The following is a 13667-nucleotide window of genomic DNA, read 5'->3' on the forward strand; positions in this document are numbered from 1 at the left end:
AAGATGCATCAGCTTAACTAGCTGAACCATTGTTTGATTATTTCTTTATGCACTAGTAGACATTTTGGCCTTCACTAGTTAACTAGTAAAACATTTTAAGTCTGACTAGTTAACTAGTACGGTCTAAATCGAACAAAAGTAGTTAACTAGTAGACATTTTTGCATAGACTAGTTAACATGTAGGCGGCAAAGAGAAGCCACTAGTAGTACTAGTTGCAGTTCCTCAGGTCAACATCTTAACTAGTGCACAACATGCAAATGAATTGGGCAGGATTATCACAAAATCCTGAGTCCTGGTTGGTTGAAATTTATAATTTTGAACTGGAGAGCCAATAGGAAGACTCAAAGTCCACTTTTCCCCTCCCCCTTATTAGCATTTTGCTCCACTGGTTAACTAGTGGGCATTTTGGCGTCCACTAGTTCTACTAGTAAACACTTTTACACCCACTAGTTAACTAGTTCGATCAAAATAGGCTTTTACTAGTTAACTAGTGGGCATTTTGGCTCTTACTAGTTAACTAGTAAAACATTTTTCGCCTTACTAGTTAACTAGTAAGGTCCAAAAGACTTTAGCTAGTTAACTAGTGGGTATTTTAGCTCTCACTAGTTAACTAATAAGGCAAAAAATGTTCTACTAGTTAACATTTTTTACCTTACTAGTTAACTAGTAAGAACAAAAGTGCGTCAACTAGTTAACTAGTGGACATTTTAGCTCGTACTAGTTAACTAGCACAACAATTTTCGCCTCACTAGTTAACTAGTATGAGCTAAAATGCCTCAACTAGTGTTACTAGTGGACTTTTTCGCCTTTACTAGTTTACTAGTAAGCATTTTAGCTCCCACTAGTTAACTAGTGCATAAATTTGTCAGCCACTAGTTAACTAGTAAGCCGAATTTATGTTCCACTAGTAAACATGTTAAAGCTTTTGCTGGTCACTAGTTAACTAGTACGTCTTTGTGCTTTACTAGTTCGGTGGCCACTAGTTTGTCAAAAAGCCAACTAGTTGAGACTTTTGGTCTACTAGTTTGACAAAATGGCAAACTAGTTCTGGCAAAGACCGAACTAGTAGATGCAAATAAAGTTTGATATCCAGGATATAGAATAAATGCTCAAACGGCTTTCCATACTCACGTGACTGTGCGTGCCCTGGCGCACGCTCGACCAGGTGAATTGAATTGGGGCAATCAGAAGCTCGTGCCCAGTTCAATCAGCGTAGTACAAACACGCACATCAGTCATTTCACTAGGGTGCGACGGACTGAGAGGACGGCAGAAGTACAAACGCATCCACTGTGAGGAACTGGGACTTTTTGATTGTGACGGGCTATCGGTAAGCTCACATGGACTCTCGTTTGGATCTTTGTCTGTTTGGGTGTAGAAATGTATTTAATGGGCTAAATGTGTTAATGTTGTAGGGAAAGTTTAAAAATGTCACTGCGTGGCTTAAAGTGATAAACTGATAAGACCCAAATGCTTAAATTTATATGGATAAAAAGTATGGGTTTCCTATCTAATTTGTGTAGATTAATATTTAAAATGGTAACCCAAAATCCTTTGTTAAAGCTTAATTAAAATTGATAAAATGTAAAGAATATTCTTTAGTTAAAACCTTTTTATTAAAATGTTTGAACACTTGTTAAATACTCTTACCTAATCTAAATATACATACTTTCTACTTTGTTGAAATACTTAACCTTACCTGTGTTGGGGGGGGGGGGGGGGGGGGGGGGGGGGGGGAGGATGATGCTGATTCTGTCACTGGTACCTGTTCACCTGGTCAAAATAAGTCTTCTGAGTGGAATCTGAAGTCTGGTCCTCTTCAAGTGTGGACACTTAAGTTAGAAAAAACACTTGACAGTCATTATACTGAAGATGCCATCCTGTTACATCAACAAACCAGATTTCATTACAGATGACATTTAATGACTGTTCAATCAATGATGATCATTGTGAAATGTCAGCCATAAAATAATTTGACCTTTCACACTAATTTAGACTATGACCCGTGTTAGTACAGAGGGCTGGTGGGAGTGACCACCAACGTTCATGTAAGTGATTCCAGTTATTTTTACAGCTGCATGTGTAATTTTTTGATGTTGCCGCTTGTTTGTGACATGTATTCAACTGTGCATGCATGTTTCTGCATAGTTCTCTGCACCCCTCATTAACAGCTCAAATGTAATCTGCTTGGGCTCAGTAACAGAGTGAACAGGGTAACAGGCATGGTTGCATAACTTCTTCCTTTAGCCAAGACACTGAATAAACGGGGATTAATTACCAGGGCTTACTGTCAAGATACTCCAATCCACGATCCACACAGGCAGATGATAAATAGGATGGCATATGCACGAGGACTGAGTATGCATAATGTGTTGTCATTTCTCACACTAATGAAATAAATAAAATTTTAATTTTATTTGTTTATTGCTGAAGCCTCACATGTAAAGGTTTCTCATTAAATGAATGAAACTTAGCCAACCACTTTAAAATCACTGTCCCACTGTAAAGTCCCACATCTCATGATGGTGTTTAATATTTCCAACTTCAAAAGGCCAAAGAGGACAAACTGAGATCGAGGGTAAGTAAGACAAATAAGAGGCTTGAGGGGTTTTTTTTTTTTTTTTTTTTAAACAGAGATTTTAGTGTGTGTGTGTGTGTGTGTATAGCGACCTCTGACATTCATGCCTTTTAAATTCCAACCAGCTTTAATCCTTACAGCTGCAACTGCCTGCAGTCCCCTCCATAACAGCACTTATTTAGCGAGTATAGAGAGTATCAGGTTTTTTTTTTTTTTTTTATATTCTTGACAGGTAGTTATTTTTCTATTTTTGGCAAAGTCAAAACCCAAACCATAGATGTACAATGTAGATTATGTTAATATATGTGCAATTAGTTTGGCTTATTTAATATAGCACCTTTCAAAGCTCAAGGTCACAAAGTGCTTTCCAAGAGTAAAATATTAGAAATAAGACTATCAAAAATTAAAGAAACAAAATCATAAACAGTAAGAAATAATCAAACAATGGTTCAGTTAAAGCCTCAATCCATAACATTATACCCATTCAAACAAGATAAAGATTGTTTTGTATCTGTAAAAAGAGTTATTTCTCCTCCATTGCTGGTAATATGTGGTGAAGATGTAATTAACTCAGCAGGTAACAGTGCTAACTGATGAAATTAAGCAGCATTGGAACTGTCAACCAGACATTATTACACATTTTAGCTTCTACAGTTACAAAACCATTTGCTTAAAGGATTACTTGAGGTAGGGGCTAACCTGGGTGCGATTTTCACATTCTGGTGTCGAAATGGCAATAGGTATAAAAAGTCTTGGAATCCGTGCAGTAGATTGCTTCATGACTGGAAACGCGATTAGCGAGTTGGAGAGTGTTTGTTGGAGTAATGTTAAGAAATAAAATCTTGCTAGCAGTTCCTACGTTCACAACAAACTCCCCTCGCTCTTATCCACCAGTGTTTCCTGCAACAACTCGCCTTTCACAAGATTTTCACCCAGACTTGCTCGTGGGGATCCTCTCCATGATGTTGTAGCCAATATGTATAACAGTCTGAGCCTGTTGGGGGGGGGGAAATAAAGCACATTTGATGGGCACAAGTATCCCAAAGCAATACAGCCTATTTGCAGCTGCCGGCTGAAGCTATCTACGGCACGGATTCCAAAACTTATCATTTCAACACCAAAACATGTGGAAAAATATTCTACAAACACTTTTTTCAGCCTATTTTTTTTTTTCTTCAGGCTGAAGACAGCCTATCCTAACACACTAAACAACCCCAGTTTTAGCTAAACCACATGCAATGAACATAAATCCCTAATGTAGAATAGTTACATATGTGCATTTAGTACTTGATTGGGGACAAGGTTACCTGATCATAGAGGAAAAACATTGCATAAAAACCATAGGTTTCTGAAGAGACATGTTGAAGCTTTGATTTGAGTCTTTTTGCTTGCAGTGATCTTACTAGTTACCAGACGTGGATCTTCTGTGGTGGCACAGGGGGCACCCGCCCCCCCTTGTGATCAGATTGTCCACCCCAATTTTCATTGGCTCTTATTGATCAATTATTGTGCCTTTCAATTTCCAATAGAACACAAGTTTTTGAAAAGTGCTGTTAAAAGAAGACAGTTCTGCAGGAAAGCAAAGAGATGCAAGAGAGGTCAGAACTCTATTTCTTGAATTGCATGTACTATGTATCATAAGGTTTTGCAAATTACTGTTAAAATGAATTTGGTTACGTTCGCATTGGAAAGTGTTGTTGTGCTTAGCCTGTTTCATATGCATTAACAAACATTGGCTAAGTTAGCCTAGCAGAAGCTCCTTCTAACTTGACTAATGTTGACAATCATTGTGGTGTTACAAATGAAGATTCTTTACTTTGTCCTTTTGTTTAAGGGCTTAGTTTGTGTGGACCGAATTAATAGTAGCTGCAAGTAGTCTGCTTTTCACTGTATGTGGCAGAGCTAACGTTAATGTTGGCTCTTTAGCTAGCTAATGCTAGCTATTTACCGTACTTTCTCATATTGACCTCAACTGCAGAAGTTAACGGGACTTTATTTGAACTTGTATAATAGATGCTCTCCTTCAAAATCCCTCCGTTTGTTAGAATAATTTGTCATAATTCAGTATACTTTGCCATGTTATAGTTGCCGCATTATGCTGCACAAACACTTCCTGTATGATTACAAATTAAAAGCCCTCTCTAGCATTTCAGTGGTAAGAAACCTGTAATTTCTGAACAAGGCTCTTGTTGTGAAACATTTGCAGGAACGTGTTGGGGAAACTCATTGACTTGCAAGGTCCCCATATGGCACTTGAAATGTAGCTACTGCTTTGTCGTGCCACTTGTATGTTACTTGAAAATATATAGTCTAGTTGAAACATCAACACACACACACCCACACTGAAATCGGAGAACAACACTGTAGATGAGTAATCGAGAACAAAAGTGTTGTAATATGCATGTTTTCAAGGTAGAGTTAACTAACAATGAAACGGAGAAAAGCAAGACAACTTCATTAAGAAACATTGGGCTTAGAACAGGGACAGTGCAGGTCAGGCTGAGGGCCCTGAAGGTCAGCCTGAATGAAGCCAGGGACCATCCCATGTTGAACAAAACTTCCAGAGGCAGACCAGCACCCATAGACCAGGTGAAAACACAGACATCATTCAAATCAAGGGTCTAAGGATCGAGGCTGATGTATGCTGTACAGATTGTCAAGCCCCCTGAGGCAAATTGTGATTTATGATATTGGGCTGTGTAAATAAAATTTACTTGATTTCACTACTTTTATTAACTAAACTAAACTGATGGCATTGTGTACTGTGCAGTTTTAATTGTTTGCCTTTCTTAAACATCTGCACTTTATGATGTATTGTAAAAAGTATAACTTTAAAATAAAAACTTATTTATGCCAACCAGTATTTTTAGTTATGTAGAATCGGATGACAGCTGGAGCCTCCCTGTTCAACCATTGCCTAAATTTGCTGCACCTACAGGTCCCCAAGGTGGATAATTAAGAAACCCAAAATGTTAACCCACCATGTAGCAATGTGATTTCATAGTTTTCAGTCATGTGACATGCACGGTGACCTGGAGGGCAAAACAACAGACCAACATAGCAGCTCACATCGCAACTCCCCCAGTAGAGATGCCGCAAAAGCAGTTCAATTTTTATGGATCACCTCTAAACTAAAGAAAATGAAAGATTAACACAAACTGCAAGTGTTGGGCACTTCCGATCCATGTTACAGCATCCGCTTCTGCATTTCTACCGTTAAAAAACAAACACCAGGTCCCTGCAGCTGCTCAACTGCAGTAATGTACTTGCATTTACCTTGTGGGGAATCCCTCACCTAACACAGCCCAGGCTTGTCTCCTCCTCATTTAGTGCATCTGAAAGCACAACAACCATCCAGCATTTTGGCAATGCAAAAGTAACAAACTCAAAGTAACACTTGTTTCCTGGTTGGCGGGCAGCGGAAAATAACATCTTTTTTACATTTTGGTTAAACAAAAACCAGTATGTTTCAAAATTTGTATTGTTTGCTTTAAAGCATTATGTTACCTGTAAGAGGGATACAAATGAAGTTATTAGTAGTAGTATTAAAACTGACACAGCATTGAAACTTTTTGGCCATTATGGCAGAGATTGCAAGGCCCTTTAGTAAAACAGAAAATGGAACGTAGAAATGCCAAATACACGTCACATAACTCAAAATGAGATTTGAGGTTCTAGCTGAGATGGTTAGGAAGGACATTGTTGAAGAGGTAAAGCAAAGCGGGCATTTACTGTCCAAGCTGATGAGACAAGACTTACAAGAACAAATTTCATTAGTGCTCAGGTACTACTACAAGGGAACGGTACATGAAGGCTTCATGCATTTTGAACATGCCGATAAGCTTGATGCTGCTGGGCTAACAGAAAATTGTGAATGGCCTCAAACTATGGATTGAAATTCAGAGAACAGCTGGTTGGGCTCGACAGAGCCTCAGTGATGAGCGGCGGATTCAATTCTGCAAGGATACAGTCGCTGGCTAAGCATGCTTTTTATGTGCACTGCAATGCAAATTTCCTTTATTTGGTGATTGTGGACACGGTGAAAGCAGTTCCAGAGACATCATGCTTTTTTCTTTTTTGCAGCGTCTATATACATTTCTATCTGAATTGTATGTAAGCACAGGCTTTATGGGCAACTTAAGTTCAATGACCATTGGAGCTGTACACTCTGGGCTTCCCATACTCCTCCAGTAAAGTTACTTGCTTTTATACTGACCTTTGATTTGAAAGATGTGTTGGAATTTTGGGTTACAGATTAATGTTAAATATGTTTACTTGTACTATAGCTGATGAGACATTAAATCATAGATTGAACTTGTTGCTGTGGATTTCCTGTGAGAACATTAAACACTACAGGTGTGTGTATTTCTACAATTATTACAAATCCTTCCCAATAAATAAAATAAAGTCTGTAGAAAGACATGTTTCTCAGGTCCAGAAAAGGCATAAGCAAGTGTTTGATTTTGAAGCATAACATTTACACTGAAAAATACCCAATACCTGAAAAGCAAGGTCATGTACAGCTCGTCGACCATAACAAAGACCAAAAATCTTGGTCGATACACCACTAGCAGTTAGCCTACTGGAACCAGTTCTCTCTTAGCAAATTCAGCAGAATTTACGTCTGCTTACACCAAGCATTTTTAGGCTTCTTAAATAGATGCACAGAGTCTGGGATAAACACAAAAGGACAAACAGGAAAATTTGATACAGCATCAATGTTGTGCAAAATCTTTCAAATCCATAACGTGAACCACTTCTACTGTACCGCCAGATTCTGAATACCTTACCATTTTATATATATTTTTTTTTTTTTTTTTAGTTATATTTTTATCAGGTCATGGGGAATTCGAAGTATATCCCTACCACCAACAGGCAGGAGGAGTCTGGAAGTAGTGGAAAACTCTGGATCTGTTGTCTGGGCTGAGCTTGGCACCCTACAGGCAGCAAGAAAGGTAAGACTGTACTGCATCCTGAGCAGAAATCTACCAAACTCTCACATCCTCAAAAGTTATCACCTTCACCAGTTTTCTCATCAAAAGGTGCAACTTTCAGAATTACACTTTAACCAGCAGTCAGGCCAGGACTGTACATGTTACGCCCTTGAAAATGGGGAGGAATAATCACAAGAGTGAAAAGAGATGTTTCCTCAGTGAGAACTTTTACTCTGAGGAAAGTACCACTACATCCCCAGACCATGAATTTACTATATTTAGTTATCGTATGTTCAGATTATTAATGTTCTATTTTAACTTGTCACATTACACATCTTCACGAACAGTTTTATCCAATTTGGAATGCAAGCAATATACAGTACACAAACTACTTTGCATTGCATCTTTTCTTTAGCACACATATGGCATAGTTTTGTATAGGATACACAAGACTAGTGCTGTTCTCCAAAATGTAAACTCTTTAGGAAGTGAAATCAAAAAGCCTTCCCTGCAGCATCCATCTCTCTGTATAATCTCTCTATGCACTCTATATTGTGTTCTACTTTTCCTTGCAGTATCCTGTTAGTATTTGCTGATGCAGTTGAGCTAGTTTTCCCTCTGGGATCATTAAAGATTCATCACATCTGAAATATGAGGTGGAGGTGAAGTTGTTAAGTTGTTTCTTGGGCTGAGTATTTCACATACCATATAAAATAAGATCGTTTAAGGTCTCAGATCTGTCAAGGTGTTTCTCTCGACAGAGGAAAACACTGGGTAGCAGGAGGCAGGGAAACATGCACATTTTATTTTAGAATGGAACATAGAAGAATGGTTGGCTGAGTTTAACTAACTTGGGGAAACATGGGATTTCATGGTATTAATACATGTTTATATAGATCACAGCGATTGCAGCAACTAAGTGGCAGGTGCAGGTAGGCATATAATCATGGTATTAAAAAGCGGTGTTGATTTTATAGCAGCTACTGTACATACTGTGGGGGGTGATCAGAGCATTTAAGATGTTGGGCTTAAAAAAATATGATGTGTTTCAAAGTTTAATATTCAAAGATTCAGACTCCTATTCAATATCCGCCAGCTGTCAGTAATTTGTTACATTCACAAACTACCACGCTAATTGCTGAAACTGACCTAATGTGATCAGCAAGATCATATTTTATAGGAAGACCCAACACTGTTGCTAGGGACTCTTCACTTAATTTAGTTTGGAGTGAGATTTGGTATCAGTGAAGTCGATGCATTTTAGTAGAGTAGGCCTTACGTGACATTACCCACCGCAGGGGTTGCGGTCATCACTCCTCAACCCCCAGGAATTTTGTTTAAAGTTCAGCAGCCAAATTCACACTTTTAAAGCAGATGTAGATGAAAAGCCAAGTCAATAATCATGGTCCATGGAAGTATAGTTTATTTGCATACTTGCCAACCTCGGGACATCATAGCGTAAATCAGGAGACCAGATCCAACCAGGGTATCTGGTGATCTTCCCCCAGAAAATTGTTAATTTCAGAAAATTTTCCTGCATTCTAGTGGATTTATTGAGGGGTTTTTTTTGTTTGGGTTTTTTTGTGGCCAACATGTGGTGGTGCGAGGACAGGGGGGCAGAAGGCTTAGGAGAATCTGGAGGGTTAAATATATATGCAGATGTGATTGAATCTTGTTCACATATATTGTTAATGGATGACATTGGTGATTTGATTTTCAAATTTGTAGTACTCATCCCAGGGGTGTAACATTGATTTAAAGAGCAGGGAGTCTGGGGGTCTTTCCTTTTAGGAAAAAGAAAAAAGCATATGAATACAAATTTCTGTATTTCTAAATGCTTTTAGCATATTCTCAGCTACTAAAAAAAGTAACACGACTAAGATTGCTATCATGTTTAGTTTAATCATTTTGCCAGAAAAGTGGCAAAAAGTATACATCAGAGAAAGCTGTCTTAAGTTTCTGGGTTAAACATGTAGAAAACATGTTTAACCCAGAAACTTACAGAACATCACATGTTACACCGTGGTATTCAATTAGGAATATAAGTTATACTTTAAAGAATTATTTATGGCACCATCAGCTGATACTGTTCCATTTGTAACTTCAATTACAGTGTATGTATGTTCAAGGTCACTGTAGATGACTGTGCTTTTGTTTATGTTCTAGTCCAGTGCCTAGTACTCTTACGAGGAGTATACTATTATACCTTACTATAATTCAAAATATATGCCTTGTTACTCCCTTCTTTAAAAATATAAATTAAAAAAATTGTATAGCCACAATCTAATTCTTATATGTAATGGTTTATGTAGGGACATACGTGACAGTCAGCATAGCCAGCAGAATTGACAATTTGCAGACTTTTTTTGCAGCTGGTTAAGATACTGTTAATTGCCCAAGTAAAATTGTGGCCCTTGTTTGAAAATTGCACTCTTTCTTGTTGCCATTTCCATGTTGAAAGTGTTAGTGTTGTGTTTAGTCAGTATTAGTTAGCAATTGAGCTAGCATTGTAAAATTACATTAAGATATGATATCAGCAAGTTGACTTGTAGCTTTTTGTTAAAATAGACACATCAGAGCTATTCAGAATAACTGGTAATGGTGAGTCATTAGAAAAGATAAATAAAATGTATATTGGACATTAAAGTAGTTAAATGGCTTTATGACCTACAACAGTATCAGAAGTAATTTAATGTATGCCTCTGCTCTGCCATCACGTTCAAAGATAAGTAGCCACGTACTGAGAAAATAAGTTATTCTACTTATTTTGAAGTGAATAATCCCGCTTTCCTACTACTGCTTAGAGCCTCATGTGCCTGTGTATTTACTGTTTCATTTTGGCCTGCTGGCTCTGCAGGGAGAGAAAGCTGCAGGTGTAGAGATGTTTAAATCTCTAATCTCTCACAGTGACTTCTTCACTGTGACTAAATCTGTGAAATTAGAATACTCTGTTGCTGTGGGTTACTTGCAGATAAGAGTACAATCTGGCTGATGTTGATTAAAACAGCCTAGAAAAGAGACATTCCTTATTTAGAAACTACTTTGCATTCACTATAAAATGTATCTTATAGCTATAACATTTTTCCGTGTGATTTCAAATGATCTACACTTCACATGCAGCGCAGACACATTCGCTTTCATTATCCCTATGGGGCAGCCACCTGTTCTGGTATTTGATTTAATCTAGACTCCCCTTGCAGGTATACTCATATTTCATTTTCCTGTGCCGCAGATCCATGTTGTCCTTACTATTTTTGTCTCATTGATATTTATGTGTAATGAAATGAGAGTGAAACACAAGGCTCAGGCCCTTCACATCATTGTTTGCTCAGCATCGAGTGACTATCAGACATAATCAAAGCCTGATAAGTCAAGCCAATACCATTACCAGGCCTGTTTCACAGTTTGGTTTCGAGATGAACTGCGGCAATGAGCTTTGACAGGACTGATGGAGCGTGCAGACAGGAGTGACACAATGTTATACACATTTCCCCTCTGCAATAGAAATGCATCACCTTGTACTGGGATAAAATTGTTAGTCAAACGTGCTGTGACAGTGAGACATTTGAAAGCTGTTTCTCGCACACGCGTGCAGGATAAGAGTGTTCACAGATACAATTAGGAATATGGTGTGGTGACCCTATCAATTTTCATCCCCTAGGATTACAGTAGGTTTATAGACAGTGTGTTGCTGGGATTGTTTTTCTATTAATGTTGCAAATTCTTAAAATCTACATTTAAACCCATTTTAATAATCTAAATCCCCAAATAGTTACAATACAGATAACTGTAAACTACTTTGTACAGGGAGTAGGACTGGCCAATGTAACACTTTTCTCTCACTTTCCTTTTAGGCCCACTATCCCTAGATATTACATCCATATTGGATAATTCTGTACCTTACAATTTGCAGATAATGCATGCTGAAAAACTCTATTGCCCTAACCTTAATGAAGTGCCTTACTCTGATTATTCTATAACCAAATTTATTTCCTTGTACAAATACTGTCTTAGCAATAATTGAAAAATACTGCAGTTGGGTGTAAACAAAAAGCTTCCACAGAATCATCCAATATTGATATTCTTTTCTGGTGATGGAGTTATTCCTTTTCCTTTTGTGTCAAGTGATTACTAACCTGACTCGTCAGATGTTTGCATTTTCAAAAAATACTTGACAGGTGATTGGATGAACCAGTTCTCCATCTGTCACGGGCTAACTCCAACCAATCAGATCAACGAACCATTTCACATTGTAGGAGAGCCGAAGCCAGTCGGGAGAAGAGTGAAAACATTTTTTTCCACCAAGAAAAGCTGTCAGTACCGTTCTTTTCTCTTCTTTCAATGAAGAAATACTCTACAGTCCTGATATAATTGATGCTATAGCAGCATCTGTACTAATCAAAATGTCTCAGTCAAGAGAAGTAACCGCACATAATTCATATGTCTTACTTTGATCAAAAGAAAAGATCATTTAGTGATCTGTTCTTTTGATCAAAGTCTCCTGAATAGGGATCAGAGAAAAAGCTCCAAGATATGTTTTATCTTGGTGACCCCACTTAGGGGTGGAAAACACTTTACTTTTGTAAATGTTGAGGTACTTGCACTTGAGTATTTTCATTTTAGGGGGATTTATACTTTTACTCCCCTACATTTTAAATCATGTATTGTGCTGATTGCTATCTGATCCCTGTAGTTAAGTTACTGAGAAGAACAAAAAAATATTTTGCCACTGAAAATGATGCGTATTTACAGATTATTTCATTAAGGACTGAACACACGCAAGAACAGACAAACTGTCATACCGAAAAAGGCATATGTATAAGAACATATTACATTCACATGTGGCTGTATGGTACAGTGGCAAAGTTGTTGCCCTTAAAACAGCATGTCCTGGGTTTAAATCCTGCTCATGGCAACTCTTTTTCAAAAAACGAGCCATTAATGAGACTGAGCAAGTCTCAATTATGACTCCTGCTGCTAAATGCGCTCTCACCTATTTGAATTTTATGAGCAACATATGAGAAACATATCTAACAACATTGAAATTAAAATGAGAATCACAATTTTGTCTCCTGAGCTCTAGAAAAGCAACTACTGAGCAAAAAAAATTCTTTATGGCAGAGGCTGAGGAGAGAGCGAAGATGTGTGAGGAAGGGGGGGAAAAGAGTGACGAGCAAGAGACCGGACAAGAGTAAATATCGGACTGGTTTTTACTGTTTGGTGTGAGCTAAAAGAGCTGAGGACATATGGTGAACTGGCCTTCTTGCTGTTGGACTAGTAAGTAATAACTTATTAGATGGCTTGTTATGTGCGCTTGCTTGATGTTTGCCTGTGTTAACAAAGTTGTCGACTCTGGCAAAATCAGAGGTTTCACGGACAGCGGTTTAGCAGCTACCTATATCAAGTTGATGTTAGCAAACTTACTAGATAACACACTCGGACATCACATTATTTACGACAGTGGTGAACGGTAGGGCCGCACAAAAAAAATCTTACACAATGTTGCTCTAAAAGAGATTCAGGTATCATATATATTCTACTCTTATTCTAAGTTCTACTAAAGAACTGATAACTCATCCAAAGCTTTTCAGAAGCAGTGGAGTGTTATAGCAGGGAATACAATACTTAAGGTTCATTAGTTCATTACTGTTTTTTTTTTTTTCTCAGTGGCTGCCATCCTAAGACATCCGCTGCAATTAAGTGGCTAATGTATGGGGCCTAATTTAGGCTGAGTCAGATTAATATGCGCACACTCATACCAACTGCAAATTCAGCGACAAAATCATATGGAGACCTTCAATTACACAAAAATGCTAAATAAGCTTTTGAGTGTATGTGAATATAAACACTGGCATTTTGTGAGGATGAAACATTCTGTGACAGGAGGGGCATGAAAGAAATGTTTATACCCTACCACATAAACATGACACACAAACAGTCAACTGCTTGTCGTATAGTACCTTCGGCAGCTGCCTTTTCTAATCTATCAACTGAGTAGATGAGTCGATCTGTCAGGTCTTGCCTTGGTTCAGGGGATGGTCACACAAAGGGATGTCTGAAACCTCTGCCACAATGTTTTAAGTTTTGGTGTGTTTACAGATTCACTTTATCAGGCATTTGTCAAATTGTGGGGAAAATGTTTTGAGAAACAGCTT

General features: G+C 38.0%; 1 long non-coding RNA gene across 1 annotated transcript; it reads left to right on the forward strand.

Annotated features, from left to right (window-relative positions):
* The first annotated feature begins 1225 nt into the window (after positions 1–1225).
* Positions 1226–12356, forward strand: LOC123963599. The gene is made up of 5 exons (XR_006823219.1): positions 1226–1330; positions 1996–2048; positions 4108–4176; positions 7401–7533; positions 11691–12356. It is a non-coding gene; the product is annotated as an uncharacterized LOC123963599 (long non-coding RNA).
* The last annotated feature ends 1311 nt before the right edge of the window (positions 12357–13667 follow it).

Source organism: Micropterus dolomieu, linkage group LG23 (genome assembly GCF_021292245.1).
Source record: "Micropterus dolomieu isolate WLL.071019.BEF.003 ecotype Adirondacks linkage group LG23, ASM2129224v1, whole genome shotgun sequence".
NCBI lineage: Eukaryota > Metazoa > Chordata > Actinopteri > Centrarchiformes > Centrarchidae > Micropterus > Micropterus dolomieu.